The sequence below is a fragment of the Mustela nivalis genome (assembly GCF_964662115.1).
Source record: "Mustela nivalis genome assembly, chromosome: 3".
Taxonomy (NCBI): Eukaryota; Metazoa; Chordata; class Mammalia; order Carnivora; family Mustelidae; genus Mustela; species Mustela nivalis.
In genome coordinates, this window is record NC_139022.1 from 3100688 (window position 1) to 3124132 (window position 23445).

At 37.2% G+C, this 23445-nt stretch overlaps 1 pseudogene across 1 annotated transcript in view; it reads right to left on the minus strand.

Moving 5' to 3' along the window:
- Positions 1-22164, minus strand: part of LOC309861946 (olfactory receptor 6F1-like) — a 300844-nt pseudogene extending 278680 nt beyond the window's left edge. The window contains exon 1 of the transcript in view: positions 21516-22164. The product of the transcript in view is annotated as an olfactory receptor 6F1-like (transcript). The remainder of the gene's footprint in view (positions 1-21515) is intronic.
- Positions 22165-23445: the final 1281 nt, after the last annotated feature.

Below are 23445 nucleotides of genomic sequence, written 5' to 3' on the forward strand. Positions count from 1 at the left end.
TTGAGATCTAGTATTTTGAGGGTGGAGTATTTTGGGTTTTCCATATAAAGCATCATGTCATCTGTGAAGAGAGAGAGATTGACTTCTTTATTGCCAATTTGGATACCTTTTATTTCTTTTTGTTGGCTGATTGCTGTGGCTAGGACTTCTAATAATATGTTGAATAAGAGTGTTCAGAGTGGGCATCCTTGTCATGTTCCTGATCACAACAGGAAGGCAGCGAGCTTTTTCCCATTGAGGGTGATATTTGCTGTGGGTCTTTCATAGGTAGATTTTATAAAGTTCAGGAATGTTGCCTCTATCCCTATACTTTGAAGAGTTTTAATTAGGAAAGGATGATGGATTTTGTCAAATGCTTTTTCTGCATCAATTGAGGGACAATGTGGTTCTTCTCTCTTCTCTTATTAATAGTTCTATCATATTGCTTGATTTGCAAATGTTGATCTGTCCCTGTAGCCCAGGAATTAATCCCACCTGGTCTGGGTGGATAATTTTTTTAATGTGGTGTTTGATTATGTTTCCTAGGATCTTGTTGAGAATCTTAGCATCCATATTCATCAGTAATATTGGTCTAAAGTTCTCCTTTTTGGTTGGGTCTTTGCCTGATTTGGGGATCAGGGTAATTATGGCTTCATAGAAAGAGTCTGGAAATTTTCTTATGCTTCAGTTTTTTAAACAGCTTCAGGATAATTGGTGTTATTTCTTCTTTGAAGGTTTGGCAGAATTCCCCGGGGAATCCATTAGTTCCTGGGCTCTTGTTTCTTGGGAGGTTTTTTATTACTGCCTCTATCACATTACTAGATATGGGTCTATTCAAGTTGTCAATTTCTTTCTGGTTCAATTTTGAGAGTTTATTATTTTCTAGAAATGCACCCATTTTATCTAGGTTACTTAGATTATTGGCATATAACTGTTGATAATAATTTCTGATGAATGTTTCAACTTCCTTGGTGTTAGTTGTGATCTCTTTCTTTTCATTAATAATTTTATTAATTTGGGCTTTTGCTCTTTTCATTTGGATTAATGTGGCCAATGGTTTATCAATCTTATTGACTTTTTCAAAACACGAGCTTCTAGTTTCATTGATATGTTATACTCTATCTCTTGTTCCTACTCATTGAACTCTGCTCTAATCTTGAATATTTCACTTCTATGTGTGGAGTTGGTTTGATTTGCTGTTGATTTTCCAGTTCTTCAAGGTGTAGAAACAGTTGGTGTGTTCTGGATTTTTCAATTTTTTTTGAGGGAGGCTTGGATGACTATGTATTTCCCACATAGGACAGTCTTTGTTTTATCCCATATGTTTTGGACCAAAGTGTCTTCATCCTCATTGGTTTCCATGAATTGTTTCAGTTTTTCTTTGATATCCTCATTGATCCAGTCATTCTTTTTTTTTTTTAAATTTATAAACATATATTTTTTTTATCCCCAGGGGTACAGGTCTGTGAATCACCAGGTTTACACACTTCACAGCACTCACCAAAGCACATACCCTCCCCAATGTCCATAATCCCACCCCCTTCTCCCAAACCCCCTCCCTCCAGCAACCCTCAGTTTGTTTTGTGAGATTAAGAGTCACTTATGTTTTGTCTCCCTCCCAATCCCATCTTGTTTCATTTATTCTTCTCCTACCCACTTAAGCCTCCATGTTGCATCACCACTTCTTCATATCAGGGAGATCATATGATAGTTGTCTTTCTCTGCTTGACTTATTTCGCTAAGCATGATACGCTCTAGTTCCATCCATGTTGTCGCAAATGGCAAGATTTCATTTCTTTTGATGGATGCATAGTATTCCATTGTGTATATATACCACATCTTCTTGATCCATTCATCTGTTGATGGACATCTAGGTTCTTTCCATAGTTTAGCTATTGTGGACATTGCTGCTATAAACATTCGGGTGCATGTGCCCCTTTGGATCACTACATTTGTATCTTTAGGGTAAATACCCAATAGTGCAATTGCTGGGTCATAGGGCAGTTCCAGTCATTCTTAAGCAAGGTGGTTTTTAGCTTCCAGGTGTTTGAGTTCCTTCCGATCTTCCCTTGTGATTGAGCTCCAGTTTCAATGCATTGTGGTCTGAGAATATTCAGGGAATAATCTCGGTCTTTTGGTATCGGTTGAGTCCTGATCAGTTACCCAGTATGTGGTCTATTCTGGAGAAGTTTCCATATGCACTTGAGAAGAATGAGTATTCTGTAGTTTTAGAGTGGAATGTTATTTATATATCTATGAGGTCCATCTGGTCCAATATCATTCAATTCTCTTGTTTCTTTATTGATTTTCTGCTTTTATGATCTGTTTATTTCTGAGAGAGTCATGTTAAGATCTCCTACTATTAATGTATTTATATCAATGTGACTCTTTATCTTCATTAACAGTTTTCTTATGTAATTGCCTGCACCCATATTGGGGGCATACATATTTACAATTGTTAGATCAACTTGGTGGATAGTGCCTTTAAGAATGATGTAGTGTCCTTCTGGATCTCTGAGTACAGTCTTTAGTTTAACATCTAATTTGGCTGATATGAGAATCGCTACCACGGCCTTCTTTTGTGGCCCATTGGTATGAAAGATTCTTCTACATCCTTTCACTTTCAGTCTGGGTGTATCTTTAGGTTATACATGGGTCTCTTGTAGACAACATATGAATGGGTCTTCTCCTTTTATCCAATCTGCAACACTGTGTTGTTATATGGGCACATTTAGGCCATTTAAATTGACAGTGATTATTGAGAGATACGTTTTTATTGACCCTATGTTACCTTTGAAGTTTTTCTTTCTGTAGATTGTCTCTACATTTCTGTTCAATGCAATTCTTAAGGTTTTTCTTCTTTTATAGAACCCCTCTTCATATTTCCTGCAGTTTGGTGGTTGCATAATCTTTTAAGCCTCGCCAGTCTTGGAAACTCTTTATCTCTCCATTCATTTTGAATGTCATTCTTGCTGAATAAAGTATTCTTGGATGCATGTTATTCTCATTTAGTGCCCTGAATATATCTTGTCAGCCCTTTCTGGCTTGCCAGGTCTCTGTGGACAGGTCTGACATTATTCTGATGGGCTTTTCCTTATAAGTAAGGAGACTATTTATCCTAGAGGATTCTAAGAGATTGTATCTACAATTATAATTCTTCAATTGGACTATCAGGTGCTTTGATGTATTTTGGGAGTCTATAGTCTTGGGTGGAGCCCGTTCAGCCTCTGGTACATGAACGCTGTTTCCATTCCCGAGATTGGGAAAATTTTCATGAAGAACTTGTTACACTATATCTTCCAAAATTCTTTCTTTCTCCTCCCCTTCAGGGATTCCAATAATTCTGACAATGGAATATTTCATGGCATCATTTATTTCCTTGATTCTGTTTTCGTGGTTTCTAAGATGCTTGCTCCAGGCTTCCTCCTGATCCTTTATCTCTATCTGTTTGTCCTCCAGATAACTAATTCTATCTTCTGTCTCAGTTACCTGAGCTTTTAGAATATTTAGATTAGATTGGAACTCATTGAGAGCATTGTGAACCTCATGCCTGATCACTTTCATTTCTTCCCTAACATTATGAACATCATCTCTGGTCGCTTTCAGTTCTGCCCTAATCAATTCCGTTTGGTCATCCATGGCTTTCTCCAACCTAGCTTTTGCATGGACAATTGTTAACCTGAATTCCCTTTCTGACATATTGTCTATGTTGATAGCCATTAGCTCTGTTGTGGAAGGCCCATCCTCTGTATATTTCTTCTCTTGTGCATTCCTCCTCCTGGTCATTTTGTGAGAGATGACTGTGGTGAAGTCAATGTGCAACCTGGAAGGCTTCCGAGCAATCAGGATTCCCCACCCAACAAGAGAAAAAAGAAAAGGAAAAGAAATGAGATAGAGAGAGACAGGAATGAAAGGGAAGATAAAAGAGAAGTTTCAGCCCCAAGGGGTGCCAAGGTAAAATTTATGAAGTATACAAACAAAAGTAGACAGTCAATACGACAGATAAGATTATATGACAACAGATATATATATATATACATATATATATGTATATATATATATATATATATATATATATATATATATATACATACAAATAAAGAAAGAACCTCGTCAAAAAGAACCCCCAGTATAAGACTTACTTACTATCAGGACAAACACATAAACACAGAAACGCTGGTGGAAGAAAATATGGGAGAGTAGTTATTAATGCTCAGTTTGGGCGAGGAAGGTTGTTTTTATTCTTTCTCAATGTTTGTTGATATCTTTTTTAAAGGACTCAACTTTCCTAATATAAAGGGGTATTAAAAGTTGGTTTACTTATAGGGGTAGCATTGATTGGGGAAAGGGGATTACCTTGAAGTTTAACTCTATATAAATATTAGAAAATAAAAATTAAAAAGAAATAAACTAGACTAAACTGAACTAAAATTTCAAAAAAAAAAACAAACAAATTTAAAAAATAGAAATGCAAAATAAAAATACAGATGTATGTATCAAAAAGTTCAGGTTAGAAGGTTATTATGGAATTTGATGTACTGGACATCTCACTGTGATGGTAAATAGTTTAAAGAAATTATCTTTATAAAAAAAATGGACCAGAATAGTAGGAAGGAGTTAAAAATAAAAGTTGTCCTATGAATTAATGGTGGTTGTTCTCTTGTAGTCTCTCTTTTTTTTTTTTTCCTGGTTGGAATCCGGGAGAGGGGCCTGCCACGTGGGTTTTCAGTCAATCATGTTCCCTGAGTTACGTCCTCCCACCCCCCTCAAGTGGGTGGGCTCTGAAGAAACCGTTTTTTTCAGGCTTTTCTTCTCTGGAGGTTTTTATGTTTGTTCACTTTTTCTTTTTCTCTTGCCTTGACTGATTTTGATGGTTTTTGTAGGTTTAGAGGAAAGCAAACTGCACCCTGACCTCCCTCTCAGAGAGAAGCCTCAGTCTGCTCCCCTGTGGGTGCTAAAGAGCCCATTAAAATTCCTCCTTGGCTGCTGGCAGGAAGGTTCCAAGTCATGGTCCCTGGGGGCTCAGGATCCTTTGATTGTACCAAAAAGCACAGCAGCGGTGACTGTCTGTGCCACTCCAAACCCCCAGAGAGGTTCCAAGAAATAATTGCACAGTTAGATTTTTCTGCTGGCCTGGGCTGGGAGTCCCTGGTCTTTCTTGGTCTAAGAGCACTGAACTTGCTCCACCTCTCTCAGGGGAGATTTTGGGGGTGTGTGCATGTCTCTGGCTCTGATAGAATGGCTGGGGTCTAAGAGCACTGGGCTGGGCCTTCCCACACTTCTCTCAAGGTAGGATGTGGAGCATGGGCGTCTCAGGCTCTGTTAGCTCAGCTTGGCGTTCTGCTATCTGTCAAATCTCCCAGCCCCTCACAGGAGCTGCACCCCATGCATTCTCAGGTTCGCTGGCAGCTCAGAGACCTAGATATGGTTTCTCCACCACATTCTCTCTGGCTCAGCACCAGAGGAGGCTGTTCTGGGTCCAAGGACTTAAGCCCCTGTCCTAGCTGCCCCGATTCCCATAATTTCCCCCTGCTATCCTTTGCTCTTTTGTAGTGCTTTCAGCCAGTCTCCCAGTTAATGCTGGTCCACAGATGCAGGGTACTCTCTATTAGGAGTATTAATTTCCAGTCGCCTCTGGTGGCTCCCTCGCACTTTTGTTTATCTTCTGATATCAGTCCGACATTCCCACTTCACTTTATCTGCCCACTGGCATCTTCTGCCCCTGTAGAGATCCAGACATGTATAATTCTGACCTCAGGATGATTTCATGGGTGATCAGAGTTTTTTTGGTAGGTAATCAGTTCGTTTTAGGGTACAGGTTGAAATGGCACTTCCTCCTACTTCCCCACAATCTTGTCTCAACAGTAGAGGATTTTAACATAGCACTCTCAGTAATAGACAGATCATCCAAGCAGAATATCAATAAAGAATCAAGAGCATTGAATGACACATTGGACCAAATGAACCTCATAGATATATACAGAACATTCCACCCTAAAACAATAAAATACTCATTCTTCTAGAATGCACGTGGAACTTTCTCAAGAATAGGTCACAAATCAGCTCTCAACTGATACCGAAATATTGAGTTTATTCCCTCCATATTCTCAGACCACTGTACTTTGTAACTGAAATTCAATCACAAGAAAATGTTTAGAAGAAATTCAATCACTTGGAAGCTAAAGACCATCCTGCTCAAGAATGTTTGGGTCAAACATGTTATCAAAACAAACAAAGAAACAAACAGGCAAACAAAAACTTAAACAATTCATGGAAATCAAAGAGAACGAAGACACATTGTTCCAAAACCTACGAGATACCACATAGGTGGTCCAAAGAGGGAAATACATAACCATCCAAGCCTCACTTAGAAAAAAACAAAAAATCCCAAATACACAAACTCTCTTTACACCTTAAAGAACTGGAGAATCAACAACAAATTAAGCCTACTCCATGCACAGGAAAAGAAACAAAAGATTAGAGCAGAGATCAATTAATTAGAAACTATAGATATAGGAGAACACATCAATGAACCTCGAAGTTGGTTCCTTTCAGGAATTAATATGATTGGTAAACCACGTTCCAGACTTATCCAGAAGAAAAGAGAAAGAAACCAGTTTAATAAAATTATGAATGAAAGGAAAGAGATCACGACTAACACCAGGGAATGATAAATAATCATCAGAAATTATGATCAACAGACATATGCCAATAAGTTAAGCAACCTAAAAGAAATTAATGCTTTCCTGGGAAACTATAAACTTCAAAAACTGAATCAGTAAGAAATTGGCAACCTGAATAGACCAACATCTAGTAATGAGACTGAAGCAGTGATCAACCCCCCTCCCCAAAACAGAGCCCAAGATATGATGGATTCTAACAAACATTTTAGCAAACATTCAAAGAAAAAATAATACCGATTCTCCTGAAGCTGTTTCAAAAAATAGAAACAGAAGCAAAACTTCCAGACTCTTTCAATGAAGTCAGCACCACCTTGATCCCCCGTTATATTAACTTTGAGTATAAAACACATTGATTCCACAAGTCTATACATTAGCTCTATTCACCACAACTGTAGCAACCATTTGTGACCACATAATATTACAAAACATTTGACTCTTTTCCTTAGGTTATGCCTTTTATCCCCATGATTTATATTTTATCCCATAAAAGAAAGCTTATATTTTCCATGCCATTTACTTATTTTGCTCATCTACCCCTCTTCAACAGAAGCCACTTGTTTAATATCTGTATTTATGTGTTTGTTTCTGCTTTTTTAAAAATTGTTTTGTTTTTACATTCTACATATAAACGAATTCATATGGTATTCACCTTGTCTGATATATTTCATTAAGCTTAATACACTACATGTTCATATTGGCACAGGTAGAAAGGTCTCATTCTTTTCTATAACTAAGTAATATTCTATTATCACTCTCACAACATAAAGATGATAGATGATGATGATAGATAGATTGATAGATAGATAGGTCATAGATAGAGGATAAATTATGGTTCTCTTTACCAACATGGGAGTGAAAATTTGGTGCAGTCATTGTGGAAGATATTATGGAGGTTATTCAAATAAAAATAGAATTACTATACAACCCAGTATTTTCACGACTAGGTATTTCACAAAGAAAGCAAAAACATTAATTTCAAAGATGTATGCACTGTAGTGTATTTATTGTATCATCAATTATGAAAGTAGTCCATTTTTAATTTTATTTATTATTTATTTCCTTACTTATTTATTTTTCATTAAGTTGTCCAGTTTTCCAAGCACCATTTATTGAGGACACTGTTTTTTGCCCATTGTATATACTTGCCTCTTTTACATATATTAATTGACAAAATAAGCATAGCTTTATTTCTGCTCTTTCAATTCTGATTTGTTGATCTATTTTCCAATTTTTGTCAGTAGCACACTGTTATTTTAAAAATGTTCTGTAGGTCTTAATAATGTGTGTGTGTGGGTGTGTGTGTGGGTATATATATATATATATATATATATATATATATATATATATCTACTACTTGGTATTTACCCTAAAGACATATAGATGCAGTGAAAAGCAGGGCCACATGTATCCTAATGTTCATAACAGCAATGACTACAATCTCCAAACTTGGAAAGAGCCAAGATGCCCTTCAACAGATGAATGGATAAAGAAGATATGTTCTATCTATATGAAATGGAATATTGCACAGCCATCAGAAAGGATGAATACCCAACATTTGTATCAACATGGATGGGACTGGAGGATATTATGCTGTGTGAAATAAGCCAAGCAGAGAAAGTTAATTATATGGTTTCACTTACTCGTGACACATAAGAAGTAACATGGAGGACATTAGAATAAAAGGAAAAATAAATCAGAGGAAATTGAGAAGGAGATAATGCATGATAGACTGTGGACTCTGAGAAACAAACTGGAGGTTTTGGATTTGAGGGTGGATTGGGTGAACCTGGTGATAGGTATTAAGGAGGGCATGTATTGCATGGAGCACTGGGTGTGGTGCACAAACAATGAATCTTGGAATACTAAATAAATAAGTAAATAAGTAAGTAAGCAAATAAATAAATAAATAAATAGATAAATAAATAAATAAATAAAAGTTGCTCAACATCACTCATCATCTGGGAAACACAAATCAAAACTATAATATGAGGGGGAGGAGTCAAGATGGCAGAGAAGTAGCAGGCTGAGATTGCATCAGGTAGCAGGAGATCAGCCAGGTAGTTTATGAATCCATTGCAAACACCTACAAATCCAACAGGAGACTGAAGAGAAGAACAGCAACAATTCTAGAAATAAAAAACTGACCACTTTCTGAAAGGTAGTACAGGCGGAGACGTGAATCCAAAGCGACGGGAAGATAGACCACAGGGGGAGGGGCCAGCTTCCTCAAGTGGCAGAGCAATGGAGCACAAAATCAGGACTTTTAAAAGTCTGCTACACTGAGGGACATTGCTTCAGAGGCTAAACTGGGGTGATGCCCACGCAGGGTCAGCGTGGTCCCAGGTTCTGCGGGGTCACAGAAGGATCAGGGATGTCTGAGTGTCACAGAGCTCACAGGTATTAGAGTGGGGAAGCCGGATACAGAGACAAAGCTGAAGAGTGAACTCTCAGCTCAGTGTTACCTTGAACCGATTGCAGGCTGGGTGAGCTCGGAGCATAGCCAGAGGCCAGAGAGATGGGAGTGATTGAGCGGTTTTCTCTGAAGATGCACTAAGGAGTAGGGCCCTGAGCTCTCGGCTCCTCCAGGCCAGAGATTGGGAGGCCACCATTTTCATTCCCATCCTCCAGAACTCTACAGAAAGCATTCAGGGAACAAAAGCTCCGAAAGCAAACCTGAGTGGATTACTTAGCCTGGCCCCTGATAAAGGCGGTGCAATTCCGCCTGGGGCAAAAACACCTAAGAATTTCTACAACAGGCCTCTCCCCCAGAAGATCAACAAAAACCCAGCCAGGACCAAGATCACATAACAAAGAGAACAGCATAATTCCAAAGGAGGAGAAAGCAAAACATAGAATTCATGGCTTTCTCCCCATGATTCCTTAGTCTTGCAGTTAATTTAATTTTTTTAATTTTATTTTTTCTCCTTCTACATTTTTTTAACTTTTACCCTTTCATTTTTTAGCATTTTTTAACTAGTTTATATTAACAATACATTTCATAAAAAATAATAATCATCATTTTTTGATCTTCCTTATTATAATCATAGTTTATCCTTCATTGTATCTAACTTTATTTTTTGTATACACATAGGTTTTTTTTTCTTCTAAAAAATTTGGGGTACAACTTCTTCTAATAGATCAAAATATGCCCTAAATCTAGCTCTGGGCTTGTTCTGGTCTCCAGCCTGAGCAAAATCTCTCCACTTTCTTTTATCTTTATTCTCCCAACCAACTTACTTTATCAAATCCTTTTTTAGAAATTTAATTATTTTTTACATCTTTATAGGCATATCCCATCCCTTCATTGGGTTTATCCTTATATATGTTTTTATTATTTAAAATTTTGGGAGGTAGTATCTTCTAAGAGACCAAAATACTCCCAAAATTAAGTGGCTGACCCTGTTCTACTCACCAGTCTACTCACCATATACATATATATATATATATATATATATATATATATATATATATATATTCTCTGTTTTGTATATTTAATTTTTTTTCTTTTTTTTTAGTTTTTTTTTTTCTGAACTTCTCTTTATCCCCTTTCTCTCCCCCCCTCCATGATTTGGGATCTCTTCTGATTTGGCTAAAGTGCATTTTCCTGGTGTCTTTGCCAACTTTTTTGTATTTTATTTGCTCCTTCATATATTCTTTTTTTCTTTATTTTAAGATCTTATTTATTTTTTAGAGAGAGAGAGAGAGAGAGACAGAGCACAAGCACATGCAGACAGAGTGGCAGGCTAGAGACAGAGGGAGAAGCAGTATCCCTGCCAAGCAAGGAACCTGATGTGGGACTCGATCCCAGGATACTGGGATCATGATCTGATCCGAAGGCAGCCACTTAACCAACTGAGCTACCCAGGCGTCCCTCCTTCATATATTCTTACCTGGACAAAATGACAAGGTGGAAAAACTCACCAAAAAAGCAAACAAACAAATAAAACAAAACAAAACAAAACAAGACAAAAACAAAAAACAAGAGGGTATACCTAAGGCTAAGGACCTATTCAATACAGACATGTCAGATCTACAGTTCAGAAGGACAATTCTCAAGGTTCTAGCCAGGCTCTAAAAAGGCATGAATGATATCAGAGAAACCCTCTCTGGGGAGATAAAAGCCCATTCTGGAGAAATAAAAGAACTAAAATCTAACCATATTGAAATAAAAAAAAAAGCTATTAATGAGGAGCAATAAAAAATGGGAGCTCTGGGACGCCTGGGTGGCTCACTTGGTTAAGCAGCTGCCTTTGGCTCAGGTCATGATCCCAGGGTCCTGGGATTGAGTCCCACATCGGGCTCCTTGCTTGGCAGGGATCCTGCTTCTCCCTCTGCCTCTTCCTGCCTCTTTGTCTCCCTGTGCTCGCTCGCTCTCTCTCTCTCACTCTGTCTCTGGCAAATAAATTAAAAAAAATATTTTTAAAAAAATTGTTAAAAAATGGAGGCTCTTACTGCTAGGATATATGATGCAGAAGAAAGAATTACTAATATAGAGGGCCAAATGACAGAGAATAAAGAAACTAGGCAAAAGAGAGACAAAGAAATACTGGACCACAAGGGTAGAATTCGAGAGATAAGTGACACCATAAGATGAATTGAGATTAGATTAATTGGGATTCCAGAAGAAGAAGAAAGAGGGGAGCCGAAGGTATATTGGAGAGAATTATTGTAGAGAATTTCCCTAATATGGAAATGAGAACAACCATCAAAATCCAAGAAGTGTAGAGTATCCCCTTCAAAATCAATGAGTAGGTCCACACTGCACCAGCTAATAGTAAAATATACAAGTCTTAGCGACAAAGAGAAAATCCTGAAAGCAGCCTGGGACAAGAAGTCTGTAACGTACAATGGTAAAAATATTAGACTGGCAGCAGACTTATCCACAGAGACCTGGCAGGCCAGAAAGAACTGGCATGATATTATCAGAGGACTAAACGAGAAAAACATGCAGCCAAGAATACTATATCCAGCTAGGTTATCATTGAAAATAGAAGGAGAGATAAAAAAAAAAAAAAAGAAAAGAAAAGGAAAAAAGAAAAAGAAAAAGAAAAAACAAACTTCCAGGACAAACAAAAACTGAAAGAATTTGCAAACACCAAAGAAGCTTTACAGAAAATATTAAAGGGGGTCCTCTAAGCAAAGAGAGACCCTAAAAGTAGTAAATCAGAAAGGAACAGACAATATACAGTAGCAGTGACCTTGCAGGCAATACAATGGCATGAAACTCATATCTCTGAATAGTTACGCTGAATGTAATGGGCCAAATGCCCCAATCAAAAGACACAGGGTAACAGAATGGATAAAAAAAAAAAAATCCGTATGCTGCCTACAGAAACACATTTTAGATGTGAAGACACATCCAGATTTAAAGTGAGGGGGTGGAAAACAATTTACCATGCTAATGGACATCAGAAGAAGTCTGAGGTACCAATCCATATATCAGGTCAATTAGACTTTAAGCCAAAGACTATAACAAGAGATGACGAAGGACACTATATCATACTCAAAGGGTCTGTACAACAAGAAGATCTATCAATTTTAAATATCTATGCCCCTAATATTGGAGCAGACAACTATATAAACCAATTAATACATCAACAATAATATAATAATAGTAGGGGACATAAACACTCCCCCCAATGAAATGGACAGATCATCCAAGCAATAGATCAAAAAGGAAATAAAGGCCTTAAATGAAACAATGGACCAGATGGACATCACAGATATACTCAGAACATTTCATCCCAAAGCAACAGAATACACATTCTTCTCTAGTGCACATGGAACATTCTCCAGAATAGATCACATGATGGGTCACAAATCAGACCTCAACCAGTATCAGAAGATTGGGATCATTTCTTGTGTATTTTCAGACCACAATCCTCTGAAGCTAGAACTCATTTACAGGAGAAAATTTAGAAAGAACCCAAATGCAAGGAGACTAAACAGCATCCTTTTAAAGAATGGATGGGTCAACCAAGAAATTAAGGAAGAATTGAAAAAAAAAATCATGGGAACAAATGATAATGAAAACACTGTTCAAAATCTGTGGGGCACAGCAAACCAATCCTGAGAGGAAAATATATACCGATATAAGTCTTTCTCAAGAAACAAGAAAGGTTTCAAATACACAACCTAACCCTACACCTAAAGGAGCTGGAGAAGAACAAGAAAGAAACTCTAAACCCAGCAGTAGAAGAGAAATCATAAGGAACAGAGCAGAAATCAATTAAATAGAAACAAAAAACAAACAAACAAACAAAAACAATAGAACAAATCAACGAAACTAGGAGCTGGAACTTTGAAAGAATTAATAAGATTGATAAACCACTGGCCAAACTTATCAAAAGGAAAAGAGAAAGAGACCAAATAAATAAAATTATTAATGAAAGAGGAGAGATCATAACTAACACCAAAGAAATACAAACAATTATAAGAGCATATTATGAAAAACTCTATGCCAACTAATTTGGTAATCTGAAAGAAATGGATTAATTCATGGAGACTTATAAACTACAACTGAACCAGGAAGAAATAGAAAACCTGAACAGACCCATAACCAGTAAGGAGATTGAAACAGTCATCAAAAATCTCCAAACAAACAAAAGCCCTGGGCCAGATGGCTTCCCAGGGGAATTCTACCAAACATTTAAAGAAGAATTAATACCTATTCTCCTGAAACTGTTCCAAGAAATAGAAATGGAAGGAAAACTTCCAAACTCATTTTATGAGGCCAGCCTCACCTTGATCCCAAAACCAGACAAGGATCCCATTAAAAAAAAAAAAAAAAAGGAATTGCAAACCAATATCCATAATGAACACAGATGCAAAAATTCTCATCAAAATCCTAGCCAATAGGATCCAACAGACATTAAAGATTATTCACCACGACCAAGTGGGATTTATTCCAGGGCTACAAGGTTGGATCAACATCCACAAATCAATCAATGTGATACAATACATTAATAAAAAAAACCATATTATACTCTCAATAGATGCTGAAAAAGCATTTGACAAAGTACAGCATAACTTCCTGAAAAAAACTCTACAAAGTGTAGGGATAGAGGGCACATACCTCAATATCATCAAAGCCATCTATGAAAAACCCACTGCAAATATAATTCTCAATGGAGAAAAACTGAAAGCCATTCTGCTAAGGTCAGGAACACAGCAGAGATGTCCATTATCACCACTGATATTCAAAATAGTACTAGAAGTTTTAGCCTCAGCAATCAGGCAACAAAAAGAAATTAAAGGCATCCAAATTGGCAAAGAAGAAGTCAAACTATACTCTTTGCAGACGATATGATACTATATGTGGAAAACCCAAAAGACTCCACTCTAAAACTGCTAGAACTTGTAGAGGAATTCAGTAAAATATCAGGGTATAAAATGAATGCACAGAAATCAGTTGCATTTCTCTACACTAAAAAGACGGAAGAAAGAGCAATTAAGGAGTCAATCCCATTTACAGTTGCACCCAAAACCATAAGATACCTTGGAATAAACCTAACCAAAGAGGCTAAGAATCTATACTCAGAAAACTATAAAGTATTCATGAAAGAAATTGAGGAAGACAGAAGAAAATGGAAAAATATTCCATGCTCCTGGATTGGAAGAATAAATATTGTGAAAATGTCTATGCTACATAAAGCAATCTACACATATAATGCAATTCCTATCAAAATCCCACCCATTTTTTTTCAAAGAAATGGAACAAGTAATCCTAAAATTTATATGGAACCAGAAAACAACTTGAATAGCCAAAGGAATATTGAAAAAGAAAGTCAAAGTTGATTGAATCACAATTCCAGACTTCAAGCTATATTATAAAGCTGTCTTCATCAAGATAGTATGGTACTGGCACAAAAACAGACACATAAATCTATGGAACAGAATAGAGCCCAGAAATAGACCCTCAACTCTATGGTCAACTAATCTTTGACAAAGCAGGAAGGAATGTACAATGGAAAAAAGACAACCTCTTCAATAAATGGTGTTGGGAAAATTGAACAGCCACATGCAGAAAAATGAAATTGGACCATTTCCTTACAACACACATGAAAATAGACTCAAAATGGATGAAGGACCTCAATGTGAGAAAGGAATCTATCAAAATCCTTGAGGAGAACACAGGCAGCAACCTCTTTGACCTCAGCCGCAGCAACTTCTTCCTGGGAACATCACCAAGGACAAGGGAAGCAAGGGCAAAAATGAACTGTTGGCATTTCATCAATATCAAAGGCTTTTGCTCAGCGAAGGAAACAGTTAACAAAACCAAAAGACAACTTACAGAATGGTAGAAAATATTTGCAAATGACATATAAAGGGCTGGTATCCAAAATCTATAAAGAGCTTAGCAAACTCAACACCCAAAGAACAAATAATCCAATCAAGAAATGAACAAAGGACATGAATAGATATTTCTGCAAAGAAGACATCCAGATGGCCAACAGACACATGAAAAAGTATTCCACATCACTTGTCATCATAGAAATACAAATCAAAACCACAATGAGATACCACCTCATACCAGTCAGAATGACTAAAATTAAATGAGGGAATTACAGATGCTGGCGAGTATGTGGAGAAAGGGGTACCCTCCTACACTGTTTGTGGGAATGCAAGCTGGTGCAACCACTCTGGAAAGCATGGGGGTTCTTCAAAAAGTTGAAAATAGTACTACCCTATTACCCAGGAATTGCACTTACTGGTTATTTACCCTAAAGATACAAACGTAGTGATCCGAAGGGGCACGTGCACCTGAATGTTTTTTTTTTTTTAACTTTTTATTTTTTATAAACATATATTTTTATCCCCAGGGGTACAGGTCTGTGAATCACCAGGTTTACACACTTCACAGCACTCACCAAAGCACATACCCTCCCCAATGTCCATAATCCCACCCCCTTCTCCCAAACCCCCTCCCCCCAGCAACCCTCAGTTTGTTTTGTGAGATTAAGAGTCACTTATGGTTTGTCTCCCTCCCAATCCCATCTTGTTTCATTTATTCTTCTCCTACCCACTTAAGGTACAAATGTAGTGATCCAAAGGGGCACATGCACCCGAATGTTTATAGCAGCAATGTCCACAATAGCCAAACTATGGAAAGAACCTAGATGTCCATCAACAGATGAATGGATCAAGAAGATGTGGTATATATACACAATGGAATACTATGCAGCCATCAAAAGAAATGAAATCTTGCCATTTGCGACAACATGGATGGAACTAGAGCGTATCATGCTTAGCGAAATAAGTCAAGCACCTGAATGTTTATAGCAGCAATGTCTACAATAGCCAAACTATGGAAAGAACCTAGATGTCAATCAATATATGAATAGATAAAGAAGAGGTGGTATATATACACAATGGAATACTATGCAGACATCAAAAGAAATGAAATCTTGCCATTTGCGATGAAGTGGATGGAAGTAGAGGGTATTATGCTTAGTGAAATAAGACAATTGGAGAAAGACAACTATCATATGATATTCCTGCTATGAGGAAGTGGAGATGCAATGTAGGGGTTGGGGAGGTAGGAAAAAAAAAAGAAACATGATGGGATTGGGAGCAAGACAAAACATAAGTGACTCTTTATCTCACAAAACAAACTGAGGGTTGCTGTGGGGAGGGGGTCGAAAGAAGGGGGTGGGGTTTTGGACTTTGGGGAGTGTATGTGTTTTGGTGAGTGCTGTGAAGTGTGTAAACCTGGTGATTCACAGACCTGTACCCCTGGGGATAAAAATACATTATATGTTTATATATATATTATATACATATATATATTATATAACTATAATAAGATACCACTTCACACTTATTGGAATGGATAATATTAGCAACTCAAAAAACTTCAGATGTTGGCAAGGATGTGAAGAAAGGACTAGCCTCTTGTACTATTGGTTGGAATGACAGCTGGTGGAATCATTCTAAAATACAGTGTTACGGTTCCCTCAAAATTTTAAAAATAAAACTACCCTAAGATTCAACATTACATTACTAGGCACATGTACCCTGATACTACCAGTACTACCAGTACACTGTACCACCCAGTAGTAAAATTGCAGGGTCATAGGATATCTCTATTTTTAATTTTTTGACGAATCTCCACACAGTTTTCCAAAGTGGCTGCACCAACTTGCATTGCCACCAACAATGTAAGAGGGTTACCCTTTTCTCCAGTAGCAGCATTAACTACAAAAGCCAAATTACGGTAAGAACCCAAATGTCCATCCAATGACAAATGGATAAAGAAGATGTGGTATATATGCACAGTGAAATATTATCCAGTCATTAAAAAAAGAATTAAATCTCGCCGTTTACAATGACATGGATAGAACTAGAGAGTATTATGCTAAGTAAAATAAGTTAGTTTAAGAAAGACAAATACTATATGGTTTCACTCATATGTGGAAATTAAGAAACAAAAGAAATAAACATAGGGGGATTAAAAAAGAGAGAGTGACAAAGTGATGAATTCTACACTTAAAACTAATGTTGCACTTTGTGTTATCTGGTTCTAGTTTAAACTTGGAAAAAATCACTTAAAAAAAGAAAGAAAGAAAGCAAAGTAAAATACACAGCTGTTCAGTATAGTCACATAATATATCCCACGAATTATGCTTAGTGTTTTTATCACCATAAAAGAAATAAGTGGAGTTACTGAATATATTTTACTTATTCTCACTTATTTCCTTCACTTATCATTATATCATGGTTATAATATCATGTCAAACTAACTCTTTGACTTCAGAAGCTGAACAGTATGTCCTTAGTTTGGATACAGTGAGGTGTGCAGCACAATTAGAGCAAAGTATTAAATAGAATTTTCATTCAGATTGATGGTAGCAACTGCTTGTGTTTTTTGAGAGTTGGGGGTTCACCCACTGAAGCAGAATTGGTATTTGTACTCAGAAAGTAACATTTGATACTTTTTAAAATTGTTTTCTTTTATTTCTTTTTAGCATAGCAGAATTTATTGTTTTTGCACCACACCCAGTGCTCCATACAAAACATGCCCTCCTTAATACCCACCACCTGGCTGCCCCAATCTCCCACCCCCTGCCCCTTCAAAACCCTCAGATTGTTTTTCAGAGTCCATAGTCTCTCATGGTTCACCTCCATCTCCAATTTCCCTTAACTCCCATCTCCTCTCCATCTCCCTATGCCCTCCATGTCATTTGCTATGCTCCACAAATAAGCGAAACCACATGATAATGGACTCTCTCTGCTTGACTTATTTCACTCAGAATAATCTCCTTCAGTCCCGTTCATATTGCTACAAAAGTTGAGATTCATCCTTTCTGATGGAGGCAGAATACTCCATAGTGTATACCACATCTTCCTTATCCATTCATCCGTTGAAGGGCATCTTGGTTCTTTCCACAGTTTGGCATCCATGGTCATTGTTGCTATAAACATTGGGGTACAGATGGCCCTTCTTTTCACTAAATATGTATCTTTGGGGTAAATACCCAGTAGTGCAATTGCAGGGTCATAGTGATCCAATAGCACATTAAAAAGATTATCCACTATGATCAGGTGGAATTCATCCCTGGCTTACAAGGATGGTTCAACATTCACAAATCAATCAATGTGATAGGACAAATCAATAAAAGAAGAAAGAAGAACCACACGGTCCTCTCAATTGATGCAGAAAAAGCATTTGACTAAATCCAGCATCTGATCCTGATTAAAATGCTACAAAGTATAGGGATAGAGGGAACATTCCTGAACTTCATAAAATCTATCTATGAAAAAACCACAGCAAATATCATCCTCAATGGGAAAAATCTCAGAGCCTTCCCGTTGAGATCAGGAACACGACAAAGATGCCCACTCTCACCACTCTTGATCAACATAGTATTAGAAGTCCTAGCAACAGCAATCAGAGAACAAAGAGAAATAAAAGGTATCCAAATTGGCAATGAAGAAGTCAATCTCTCTTCGCAGATGACATGATTCTTTCTATGGAAAACCCAAAGACTCCACCCCCAAACTACTAGAACTTATACAACAATTCAGTAATGTGGCAGGATACAAAGTCAACATACAGAAATGAGTGGCTTCTTATACACCCACAATGAAAATACGGAAAGGGAAATTAAAGAATTGATTACATTAACAAAGCACCAAGATATACTGCCTAGAGCAATCTATACTTTTAATGCCATTCTGAACAAAATTCCACCGGTATTTTTTAAGGAGCTGGAGCAAATAATCCTAAAATTTTTATGGAATCAGAAGAGATCCCGAATTGCTAGCATTCTGATTCTTGTTAAAAATAGTGGTTCTTGGAAATCCCCAAAAAGTTATATTAGGAATTTTTTTTTTAGTTCTACTGTGGTATGATTGATACAAAAACAAAAAAGATACACCTAATATATACAAACTGATTATTTTGTACATGTTCATATACACATGATACCATCATCACAAACAAAAACATTTCTGTGCAGTGTTTTGTGTTGTTGTTTTTTTTTTTAATTTTCAAAGCTTAGAAATTTTATGTATTTTAACACATGCTCTCAGTAACTAAAATAAATTTAATTCCATGTACATTATTTCATTATGGTACTTCAAGTGGCAAACTTTCAACATAGATATAGTTTTTAAAAATTTCTCTCTCACAAAGAAATATTTTATTGTACTCCTTTTAAATATATAGTCTTCTCCTACGGTAAAAGCAAACTGTTTCCATGAACAAGTTCTTAATGAAATTTCAAGGTTTATATCTGCAAAGTTTTACATGTTTGGCACAGCGAAATTTGGAAACAATCGGGGGAGAAAACGGTCTGGTTTTATGCCCCCCTTTCCCTTCTGCTGCCGGACAGTGATGAAAAGTGCGCGAGAGAAGGCCTGGCTTTGTGCCCGACTGGCGACAGGTGCTGCCAGGAGCGGGTCCGGCAGGGGGAGAAGGCAGCCCCGACCCCGTTACCCCAGGAAATGCCGATGACTTCCCCATCCCCGGTCCCCTTCCCGAGCAAGCCCAAGCCTGGCTCTGTGCCCCGAGGCGTTCGGAAGCATTAAATCACAGTCGGGTACAGCACTTCTCACCAAGCGGGTAGTCAGTTGGCTGTTTGTCCCTCGTTTTTTATTTATTCCGTGATTATGTTTGTACTTTTTGTTTTGTAAAGAGTAATGGAACGTTTTAATTTTGCTTAAACATTTTTTCGATTCAGTCTTTCAAGAACTGTTCTATTTTTCACTTTGGGGGGTGGGGAGAGTTATCAGTTCATTTGTTTTGAATGCCTGGGCGTTGTTTGAGTCATAAAATTGTGAGGCACGGATTTGTGAGTGAGACCTTCGCGCGTGACCGGGACGTCGTGAGTCGCCCGTCGCAGCGGAGGGAAGTGTGTATGCGTACGTGGGTGTACGTGACCGACTCCATCGTGCAGTGCCTTTTAGACGTCCTACTTCCTATACAGTCTTCAGATTTTCGCATATATATTCTATATATATATGATGTAATGTTATAGAGATATATGTATAATATACATATTTTTTCCAGGGGTATCTGATAGCTCTGTATTTTGTTATGGAAGTTGAAAGAAAAAAGTATTTTACCTCAGAAATTAAAGTTAAATAAAAAAATACTTTTAAGTAAAAAAAAAAAATATATATATATAGTCTTCTTATTTTATCCTCCTCCCACTTCACTTTTGAGTGGGAATCCAAGAGTTTCCAAATAGCAAAAATAAATAGAATATAGTGGGTAGCATTTGCACTACTGCTTATTTACCCTAAATATACAAATGTACTGATCTGAAAGGGCACGTGCACCCCAGTGTTTATAGCAGCAATGTCCACAATAGCCAAACAATGGAAAGAGCCTGGATAATATTATAGACTATGCAACCATCAAAACCCTGAAATCTTGCCATTTTCAAGGATGTGGATGGAACTAGAGTGTATTATGCTAAGAGAAATAAGTCAATCAGAGAAAGACAAGTTTCATATGATCTCACTGATATGAAGAATTTGAAAAACAAGACAGAAGATCTTAGGGGAAGGGAGGGAAAAATTAAACAAGTTGAAATGAGAGAAGGAGACAAACCATAAGAGACTTGTATTCTCAGGAAATAAACTGAGGCCTGCCAGAAGGGAAGGGTGATTGAGTGGCTGGGTGATGGACTTTGGGGATAATATGTACTATGGTGAGTACTGTGAATTGTGTAAGATTGATGAATCATAGACCTGTACCCCTGAAGCAAATAATACTTTATATGTTAATTTAAAAAAAAAGAATCTAAGGGGTAGCTTCTATTCAGTTCCACAGGCCTTTCTCCTTTGAGAAGCATATATTTTTATGTGTGTAATCCAATGTAGAATGTAACAGATTCTGTATCCAGACTGGGTCAGTCTGCCAAGTCCTTCTTTGCTGCTTCTAACACACAGCCATGGAAAATGGGATAAGGAGATGAAATGAATCTTTGATAGGTTGATGGTTAAAAATTAACTTCTCCCTAAGAAACAGGATCAGGGGAAATCAAATAACTATCACAATTTTTTTTCCTGTAGTTGTTTTTCCACTGAAGTCACTGAATATTCTAACCTTGATGACATGATAAAAATCAGAATTAGTATCTTATTTTTCTTTTCTTTTCTAGAGACAAAACTTATGTAAGGGATTTTCTATTGCCTTTTTCAAACCCTCTTGCAGTCCTCTTTATCTACTTTTCACTTTTCAACACCTGTTTTTAGATTGCCTTGTTAACTATCCTTGTTAAAGAAACGTGACACAGTTCATCTCCTTTCACAGTTTGGCTATATTTAACATCACTGCAATAAACTTTGGGGAGCATGTTCCCCACTCAATTTTCCTTCCTCTCAGCTATGGTCCTATGCTGAAGGGATCCTGAGGATGGTGCTGATGATGAAGATGTAGGAAAACAGGGTGATGAGGCATGAACTCAGGATGACCACAGAAGCAATCACAAAGGCCACGATTTTCACTGCCTGTGTGCTGGTGCAAGCTAGGGTGATCCAGGGTGCCATGTCACAGAAGAAGTGGTTGATTGTGCGAGGACCACAGAAGGACAGGGTGATGATGAGGGCTGTGGGCACTGCAATAGCCAGAAAACCACACAGCCAGGATGCTATGGTTAGCTATGCTGAGAGCAGTCTGCTCATGATGACCTCATAGTGTAGAGTGTAGCAAATGGACAGATAGCGATCATAAGCCATGGCTGCTAGTAGGAAATACTATGTGCAGCCCAGTGAGAAAACAAGGTACATCTGCAAAAGGCAGCCAATAAATGATATGGTTTGGCTTCTCCCCAGAAGGATGGCCGGGGCTTTGGGGACAGCAACTGTGGTATACCAAATTTCCAAGAAAGAAAGATTGCTCAAAAAGAAGTACATAGGGGTATGTATCTGGTGGGAGGTCGTCACCAACATCAAAATAGTCATGTTACCACTCACTATGAGGATGTACATCGCCAGAAAAACCATAAAAAGGGAGAGCTGAAGGACCTTGGGATCCTGGAAATCCAAGGAGGAGAAATTACTGATGGAAAGTTGCATTGTCTGGGCCCATTGAAGACATATTGAGGTATACTGGTAAACAGAGGCCACACACTGAGGCTTTTGATCCAAACACAGTCCTAGAGTAATAAAAAGGATTCATGAGTATGCTTCAGTAACTGAATGTAAACTGACAGTCTAATACATGTTGGGTGCCTGTTCTGTATTTGGTTAATATCAAGTAATTTAATAATATGGAGATATATGTGCTATTTATTAGCAGTTAGTGGTTGAAGAGACTTACGTGTGAAGCATTTTAGCATATTTGCAAAGATTGCACCCATTGTTACACTTCAGATCTAAAATTCAAACCCAATCTTTGGACCTGCATCATCCTTTTTTGGACATGCTCAAGCACAGCCACAGATTACACATAGCACACAAAAGGATGACTGCTTCATGTTGATACAATTCACTAATTTGTAACTAGATTCTTTCTGGCTGGTTCTTCAGTGAAAATATGTATTTTTCTTTTATTTTTGTCTTGAGTCTCAAATGTAGGCTCTAGTCACTTTCACGTTTGACACAGATTTTGAACTGGTATTCTAATTTTAAGCTCTGAACTTAAAAATAATGTTCGGAAATAAACAATAAAAAAGTTTTAAATTATGGTAAAGTTAATTCTGTCTTCTCTGACCTTGAAAATTTCATGTTTAAACTTATTAATGTGATACCTTCTTTACACTAGAAGTATTTCCATTTTGGACAAGGCATTTAAGGCAACTGCTTCCTGCCTCAAAGACATCTTGATACTGATTTGGACTGATTATACTGAGAACAGCCTAAAAGTAGAAAATTACTTCGAAACTAGTTATTTTCTGAAAAAGAATTATTTAAATTCCAGTTAACACAGAGTGTGATATTAGTTTCAGGTGTACCATTTAGTGATTCCATACTTTCATATAACATCTGGTGCTCATGACAAGTGCAGTCTTTAATTCCCAGAAAATACTGATGATGGTGATCATTTTGACTATATAGTAAATAATATTAGTTAAGTCATTTTTATTTCAGATATACAAAATATTTTTCTCTTTATCATTAATATCATCACTTTTCACTTATGTTAACCATTAAATAAATTACTTTAAACTGTATAATCCATTTCTGAATGCTTCTTTTTAAGAACAGAATCTATAAATTAGAAGATAAATTGGGAGCCCTTACTGTCAAACATGCAGGTGACTAAAACTTACACTTGAGAAGGAAAATCTGAACAAAGTCCAAGTAGACTTTGGCATCTTTACTCTTTACA